Source organism: Orbicella franksi, chromosome 8 (assembly GCF_964199315.1).
Source record: "Orbicella franksi chromosome 8, jaOrbFran1.1, whole genome shotgun sequence".
Taxonomy (NCBI): Eukaryota; Metazoa; Cnidaria; class Anthozoa; order Scleractinia; family Merulinidae; genus Orbicella; species Orbicella franksi.
Genome location: NC_138152.1, coordinates 15816674 through 15826094, shown reverse-complemented (window position 1 = coordinate 15826094; position 9421 = coordinate 15816674). Strand labels below are relative to the sequence as shown.

General features: G+C 38.1%; 1 pseudogene; it reads left to right on the top strand.

Moving 5' to 3' along the window:
* The first annotated feature begins 5469 nt into the window (after positions 1–5469).
* Positions 5470–8785, top strand: LOC145494711 (extracellular calcium-sensing receptor-like; annotated as a pseudogene).
* The last annotated feature ends 636 nt before the right edge of the window (positions 8786–9421 follow it).

Genomic DNA, 9421 nt, shown 5'->3' with positions numbered 1-9421 from the left:
GCTCTGCTAACTTGTAATTAAATGATTAATATTTGTTATGGATAGTAATCCTGTATTAAGATCTGTAAATAGTAATTTAAAAAAATGTATTCATTTGCTTTGCTGGGCGGAAATCTAAAGGAAAAAAAGACAAACAAAAGCGAAACTGTTAATATTAAATATCAATTCTTGAGGTATAGAGGGCCATGTTCAGCGAGTTAATACTATTAATAAAGAAAGCAGAATATCATCGGATCAAGTATGAAGTCGTAAGCTCATTTCTTCAAGTCCTAGCTCCCGGCCTTGATAACGATTGTTACCAAGATTCAAAAGTTCTAAATAGTAAGAATCATGTTGCTTTGACTTTTTCCATTATTAAAGTCAATATTTCAACCACTGGAACTCACGCCCCTATGTTTGGATATTTTAAGCAACCATGTTTGTTGTTAAGCAGGTAGCTGAATAGAGTCAGTAGATGGGAAATTCACGAGGGAAATACTGTGCTAGTGTTTACTTAGTTCTAAGCTAGGAGGATTAGACTTTTTGGATGGAGCAGTGTGATCCCCTACTGTGAGAAAAAAAAAATGATGATAATAATAGTTAGCACAAAACATAACGATGACGTGAGAAAACGATGATAGCCTAAAATGTGATGACATTAGCTTGTGTCTGATTCTTCCTACGAGAAAAGTTTAAATGTTTAAATGTCACCACTGGCAATGGGGTGACATCAAATGTTGAGATTAATCTGAGTGAAGAGATTCAAATTGTTATATAGCTTAGTTTTTTGTTATGTAACCAAAATCAATATAATACTGCTGCTATGCGTATATCACGTTTCGAATACAGGACTTGTTATGTCATATTGCTCCAGGATAAATTTCAGATAAGTGCTAGTTGCAAAGTCTGGCAGACAAAAACGGTTTTCTGAGATATCCGGAAATAGGGATTTTTGCTCTATGGCCAACAACATTAATATTTACAGGATAACGTCGTCATCAACTGTATCAATTACAGAGACCTTTGGTGACATCATGACGCACTGTGCCGTCATTTGATATTCTTGGCAGAAACCGTCTTGACCAACAATATTATCCTTTTCACCACAAAACGTTTAAAAGCAATGTGTTATCAGCAACAGCAATTAATGACGTCATTATGACGCACAAGTGCAAATATCGGCCATCTTTGGTCCACCATCCTTAATTTAAAAAAAGTAAAGTAAATATAATGAACTCTAAATATGTTATTCTTCGTGAAAATAAAAAGAAATACTGAATTTAAAGAGATAATAGTCTTGTTACAAACTGATTCAACTATTTTGCTTTGGAATGAATTGCAAGTTACAACTGGATCGCATTTTCCTCAAATAAGTAAACCCAAGCAAACAAGACGTTAAGAAAAAATAAATAAATAAATAAAAAATCCCACACTTTGCCATATAGGATATAGAGGATATTATCAGGTGGCACTAGGGGTGATGATAAGAAAACATTTCATCTGGTACAGAGGGAGATGAGAGCTATCCCTTGACTTACTTGTCTTAAACCCTTTCACCCCGTGGGAGGCATAGCTCCTTAATTAAGGACGTCCCGATCTATCCTTCTCTCTGTCTTCTGGCTGTCGAGCTATCTCTTATCTCTCTTACAAAATACTCGACTTGTCAGTGATTAGAGCAAAAACCCAAGAAGGGGAGTTTACTCAATCGTCCCGGCACTTGCGCCACTTGTGCGTCGTTGTGTATGGCGTGAGATCTGCTGTTCATTTTAAAAGCTAAGTACGTGATGCAAACAGATACTCCATGGTTTGCGTTGTCGCATCCGCAAGAAGGCGCAGAGGTGACACGCGCCATTTTCAATTTAGCTTGTCTCTAGTGAATAACCTCTCGTGAACATGGTGAGCTAAATTACACGTTTGGCCTCGTTTTTAACGAAACCATAGAAAAGTATACATCACCGTAAAGCTAATATAACTAGCTTTTCATCAGTGTTTTAGCTCTAAAGTGAGCAAATAGTTTTTTCGCCCCAAAATTGGCTTTAGTTGGTCTAAAGATACCTTAATTAAAAAAAATACATAAATAAAAAAAATATAAAACTGCGGAGCTATGCAGTTGAAACTGTTTTCATTTTTTTATTTTTTTTATTTTTTATTTTTTAAAGCTAACAAAAAGAACAGTGGATATTGGTTGACCCATGATGAACAGTTGTCCTATAAACAGCATAACTTGCCCTCCTAAGTCACATTCCCAGTGCGGCGTCTACCATGAAAGCTCGTATAAACCGATTAGAATCTGTAGTGCATAGTTAGGACTAGGTAAACTGACATGACTTGGTTGGATAGTAAAAGACGAGCCGGTATCTTTAGTTTCTTCTGTCATTGTCATTTCCAATTGTTTACCAACGGGATTTGGGAGCCGAAGCTTCTGTAAATTAATGTGGCAAGATTAGGGATTTTGTAGAAAGCCGCTTTGTGCTACATAAAACAACATTATGATTTAGGGATCACTATTCGAAGGAGCAGGGATAGTTGAGTTTTAAAATCCCCATTTTCTCTTCCAATTTGCAGTTGGCATAAGTCATAAATAAGGTGATTGTTAGTCAAATACTCGATAAAACAAATTATTCCAACCAGCCTAAAATATCAATATAAGAAAATCATGAATTTTGTGTCAGTCAATAAGGGAACAAAGAAATATATTCGGCGTGCTTGAATTTGTGATACGACAGTTCTTAGCACCATAGTCATGTATTCGTCATGTAAATTGCACCGTCAGTTGTACTTAAAAATTAATACATAAACAATGTCAAATATTCTTCTTCTTTTCCTTTTTAAGCCGTAAAAACAACGCCTAAGCTGTCTTCTAACGCTCTAAATATATAAAAATCTTAAAATACTAGTCTCTCAAGAATTAAAACTGAGAAGAAAGAAACTCCTTGGCCTTTATTTTCATTACGATGTTAGATTTGGAACTTAAGTTCACTCTCTTCAAACACTGTATAAACATTTCACAGAGAGTAAACACAATTCCAAAGTTTTATGGAATAATTAAATTTAGCCAGAAATCCGCCATTTGCATTGTAAGTGCCTGTGGACCAAAAATTGCCCAAGTTTTGCACGACTAAGAATAAAAGCCCACTTTAAAACACTTATTTTAAAACTTATCCTAAAAGGGCACAAGATCACGTTTTGTGCTCTGGAGGGAGAAGCATCTGCTAAGTGTTATAACAACCTTTTTCGGGAAGGGGTGGGGGCGGGGGGGTTCGGGGTACTTCCATATACTATGTTACCCTGGGAGCAGGCATTTGAGCAGGCTATTCTTATTTATACCATGCCATAGTAAATACAACCAATCAGAATACAGGAAAGCCAGTTTATAACCGAAGGTATTACACCCAGTCTTTTAATTCCCATCGTTTCCATTGACTGTTTTGGCCTCTGTATTTTATATGTCTCGGTATAAAATAGTCACAGAACACTAGCACTTACTCGTGGTATACCATGAAATATCCTAAGGGTCACTTGAGTGTGTGTATTTTCTCTGCATGAACACAAGCCTTTATAGTATACCACTGAAGTGTTGCATAACTGGTATGTAAGCAATCTTGATATTGTTTTCAGCAGAGAGTCAAAGCAACTTCACTTATATTTAGTTACGTGTTAACAGGAACCCGGGTGCGCCAACTTAGGTAAATTGAAAAACGGCAGCTGCAAAGTGTTTTTATCTTCCTCTGTGGAATAAGACGAACACGTTTCTGTTTTTGCTGTTAGCTGCAGGTCGACAGTACAAGATGAGCTTAGCTTAGAAAGCTGTCTTTCAGGTAACTTTATGTCTTCCATCTAAACATGAAAAGCAAATTGAAGACTAAACTTATTAACCAAACAAGTAATATAGGGCTTGAATGCCAAATGAATTTCTTTCCACCATATTATCTTTTCATATTTGAAAACGTCCTTGCCTTTTAGCTCCTTTTTATATACCAACCACAACAGAGTAGGGTCAGCAGGGTAGTTTCACACAATTCAGTGGATCAAAGCTCGCCCAAGTTCAAGATAAGAGCGATGATCATCTTGCGTAATAGTGCTCACGGCAGAAATATAAGACCTAGCATAGACTTGTTCACGATCAGTTTTCGTAGGAGAAATAGTAAAAAGCTCTTTAAAAACTATGTTACTCCCACTGTGTATTACTTCTTTCCTGTTCATTTTTTACCGCTTATTTGAGGTGATTTTAGTCCGTTATTACCTCAGAAGGTTAACGGTGGCAACTCGCTAATTATAAGGTCTCTTTAAATCAGCAGTACAAGCGAACATTGCATTTTTAGCAAGAGCTTTCTAGTATTTTAACCGCCTAAAAGCAGATATCGCCGTAGAACGTCTCATATATATATTTTGACCGTTAATACACAAGATGGTCATCGCTCGCAGTTTGAGCTTTGGCCACCTATGAATGCAGCAAAAGAATCGCTCCTTTAGATTCTATTTTTGATTTTATAATTTTTTGTTTTTGAAAACACATTTTGGTTTGTTTAAGGAATTATTGAACGAGTTCTGCTATCACTAAGCTGATGTTTCGTAAATTATATACTTAACTCGTGACAGCGTTAATTTAGCAAACTAAGTCATGTCTTTTACAATGGTCGTCCTAAATTTTTTTTTTTGGAATGAAAAGCAGGAGAAAGCGTAATGGTCAGTAATTGATGTGTCTCTTTCGTAGAGCGTAGATGATAGAGAGGATTAAAGTTTATATGACACAAACATTTTTTAAGTATTTTCCTTCCTTAATATATGTAATGAACGAATAATGTTTTGAAAATGCAAAAAAAAAAAATAATTTGGATGATTTTTTTGCGGCCGAAATACAGCCAATTTTCCTATAAAAGTGTCCCGGGAAACTGGGAACTAGAATTGTGTTTGTGACGTCACACTGTCTGATAACATTGCTGTCGCGGGAAGCCGCCTTCTCATTTCTCTTGCACACGGCTTCAAATGTGCGAGTGATTTGCCACACAATATCGACCCCCATGCTTCAAACGTTTCCCTTCGCTTTCAGCCACACTGGTTTGTTTATCAAACGTAGTGACATCACAGACGTAAATCATGTGACATTTTGACCGCGCGATCTCTGGGACAATTTCAACATGAAAGTATCGCGTATTTTGAACGAAAAAAAGGGGTTTCAAAATATTCTCACGATCTAAAAATTTTACAACCGTGTTTCTAACATTACTAACGAACAGAATCAGCGGGGGAAAAAATTGTGTCATATACACCTTAAATTAAAAGACCGAATAAATAAAAAACTCATTGGTTTTCAAAATTAACAGTGATCAAAAAATTAGCATTGGAACTAACTCATTTCGACCCCCACTTTTGTCCTAGTTTTTAGTTTTTTGCGCCTGGTCTTCAAATTTCCTCAATTTAATTGTCAAAAACACACGGTAGCTGCTTCAAACTTTGTAACAATGTTCCCATTTTAACTAAGATGGGGAAGGTGTTCTTAAATTTTGATCCCCAGTAAACTGATTTAACTGATAATGTACTTTGGCAAACGTATTTTACCCTAACCCTAAATAAGACGCCTTTAAAAACTTTAAAGTCGAAAATAGCCTTCTAACAGCTGATTATTTGAATTTTTTACCTGTCTCAGATCCATTTTTCCATCATATAAACATCCCTGAGGCCTAATACACTTCATTGGGAGTCTTCGGCAATCGCTTTCCAGTACGTCCTCTCAACTCTGAAAAAGTGTGGGCTTGGAGATAGAACGTAAAGTCATTTTCTTTCGAAAAATGGGTATAATAGGGTTGTGGTTCTTCGCTGTCGTTCAAGCAGTATCCAAGGACGGTGATGTCATTCTTGGTGGACTTTTCAATGTTCATCAATTTCCCGCGGAGAATTCAACAGGGCAGTGCGGTGAACTTGATACGAAAGGATTAGGCCGGGCAATGGCTATGATCTTCGCCATTGAAACCATCAACAACAATTCAAACCTACTTCCAAATATAACTCTTGGCTACGATATATGAGACTACTGCGAAAACACCACAAAAGCAGTGGAAATGACCTTCGGGCTAATAAAGGACAGAACTTGCTCGAACATAACACGCTCAATGGAAACGAAAAGTCCTTTAATTGCCTTGATCGGCCCATACGAGTCTCGCACAGCTCTAGCTATCAATGGATTTTTTCAAATTCTCGATGTCCCAGCCATAAGCGGAACAACAACGAGTCCTGAACTGAACTCCATCACTTATAGTCATTGGTATCGGACAGCACCTATAGATACCTTTCTGGCAAAAGCCGTGGCCGACATCATCGAACATTTCAAGTGGACTTACGTAGCGGCTGTAGGACTCGATGACTCATATGGGCGAAATGGAGTGAGGTCCGTAATCAAAGAATCCGCGAGAAGGAATGGTTCCTTCTGTGTTGCTATGAAAGAATTCATACCTCTTGAAGCCCAGTTACGGAGCATTCGAAATATCGTTTCAAGCCTACGGCGCCAGGAGAACATCAGGGTCATCATATTGTGGACATACGGTAGTCATCAAAGGAAATTTTTCAGTGAGGTAGACAGACAAAACCTGACCGGACGAGTCTGGATCATTAGCGATGTATCCGTCACTTCAAAGACTTTTGTCTATTCAGACACTTTTATTTTAAACGAGTCTATAGGTTTTCAACCACACCATTTTTCTGACACAGGATTCACGGAGTATATAATAGAGTTGTTAACTAATGAAACAAATAGGCAGAATGTTCCAGAATGGTGGACCGAAGCTAAGGTTCTCACAAGGTCCTGCCCAACTCGTAAAAAGACTAATACTCACCAAATTGAAGTATGTATACATGGTGTGGTTCAAGACATATTAGGGTCCAATATTCCATATGTCATTGACGCTGTATATTCCATTGCACATGCCATACAAATAGGCTTAGCTCAAGCTAGTACCAATATGACTGATGACTATTGCCAACAAAAACTTAGCATTGATCTTCTTGATATGAGGCGGCTCCTTTCCAAAATTAACTTTATTGGACTATCTGGAAATGTGACGTTCGACGAAGTTGGCGACAGGGAATCTGCGGTCTACGACATTGTCAAGTTCCAACAAGTGCAAGACACTGACGGTAAGCTTCAACTAAAACAAACCATCGTCGGAAAATGGGAAGCGAATGGGCAAAGTAGCAAAAGGTCGCGTCTTTATAACAAAATGCACTGGAATTCCGCCAACGATACCGCTCCGAAATCTGAATGTCTGGACCAATGCCCGGAAGGAACTAGAAAATCCATTACTTCGCCTTGCTGTTGGCAGTGTCTTCCATGTCCTCGTGGCACCATTAACACCATTTCTGGTTCCGAAAACTGCATTGAATGTCCCCGGGGAAAGCTTTCCAATGGGGCTAGAACAAAGTGTGTAGACTTGCCTTTGATCAATATGAGGTATTCTAGTTTAGGAGGAATAGTCGTTCTTGCATTTTTAGCTTTGGGTATCGTTGGCACCTTTTTTTCATTTGCTGTTTACTGTCGCTTTTGGAACAGTCCAATTGTCAAGGCATCCAACAGAACTCTGAGCCTTGCTCTTCTCGGAATCATTCTGATGATGCTATCTCTGACGTTAATGAATCTCCTCGAGCCTACAGATACGATTTGCAAGATTATTTATCCATGGCGATATATAACTTACAACCTCTGTCTTTCGATTCTTCTGGTAAAAGTTTTGCGAATCTCCAGCGCTTTCCAAATTCCGATGACGCTATGCTGCACCATACGCTCGTTTACCAATAGAATGCAAGTTGTGGTAATAATAACTCTACAAGTTATTCTGCTTCTTGTTTTACTACTTTGGTTGCTTCTGGATCCACCTGTCAGTACCAAGCATATCCTGACAGACCATTACATTTTTATTGAATGCAAAGCGTACAACTACTTGACTGGAAAAGTCCTGTTTTTGTTAACGTTCTCTTGTGTTTTACTTCAAATGTTTCTGTGTACATTTAGTTCCTTTAAGATAAGAAACATTCCAGAAAACTTAGGTGAAGCGAAGCGAATTGCGTTTTCGATGTACATATTTATGTTTTCATTGCTAGCGTATCATCCGGTAGAGTTTTCAATGGATGGATGGTATGTGACAGTTGTGGACTGCGTGACAACTCTATTAACTTCCTATGGTTTTCTCTGCTGTATATTCCTACCAAAACTGTATATCATCATCCTTAGACCGGAGTTGAATAATTCAGGTACATTAAGTCAACAGGTGACCAATTATTCATTTGGCACCAGCTCTGTCCGCGCGAATCCTGCATTAAACAGTTCAACAGGGTGATGATAAAACGTCTAATACTTTTTCAGTCATCCAACAGACAAGCGCTTGTTTGAAATTAGATAAGATTTCATAGAGTATATTTAAAGCCAATTTATACCATAATATAAATTATAGTTAATGTCTAACCATACACCTCAGCAGAGAGAATAAATCAGGTCACTTCTGGTCACGGATCACTTCCCACATATGAGTTACTCATGTCGGATGATCCCGCTCAGTCAATCAGCATCTACCATGCACGTGAAATCTTGCATTGTATAATCACATGCTCAGCCGTGCACAACACAGTTCTTGCACTTTCTCATTCGCAGAACCAAAATTTCCCTTCCACCCTTCCCTGTTTTATCCCTCTCTCTATGAAATGAGACAAGTAGATATGTGTTCCTTGAAATACAAGTAGCTCTGGTACATGTATTAGAATACAAAGGTATTGCAGTGAGAACTAAGGCTTAGACAGTAACTCCAAATAATGACTATAAAGTTTGACAATGAAATTATACAATAATAATAATCCAGGTAGCAGGTTTGCAGAGGTTTTGTAAATAATTAATAACTGTGAGGTTATTTCCCTCATTACAGTGATAATTTCAGTTTAAAAGTATTGAGCTTTATTGGTGTTTAATAAAGATGGGTTTCGGGATGAAGTGCTCCCATAGAGGTCACCATTTACCCCAAAGACTCTTATTATTCCTTAACCCGGGGAATTCGACCCTTAAAGAGGATTATCAACTCTCCATGCCGTGGGGGATTATTACCCCCTAGAGAGGATTATCACCTCTCTCTGAGTATCCTGGGGGATTATCACCCCCTAGAGAGCATGATCACTTCTCACTCAGTACCCTTGGGGGATGATCACCCTCTCTTGAGGATCACCACCTCGTACTGAGTACCCTGGGGGATTATCACCTCCAGGGCGATCCTTACACCCCTAGGAAAAAGTGACCTAGAATTCTTCATTGGAGTGCTTCATCCCTTACCCTTTTTCCCCACAAATGTTCTGGTTGTGTTGTTTGTTTATATAAAATTATAGTAATGGTTATGGGTTAGGAACATTAATGTATATTATATTCAGTAATACTCGGACAAAAGTAGAAATGATAAGGAGTACAGTGATG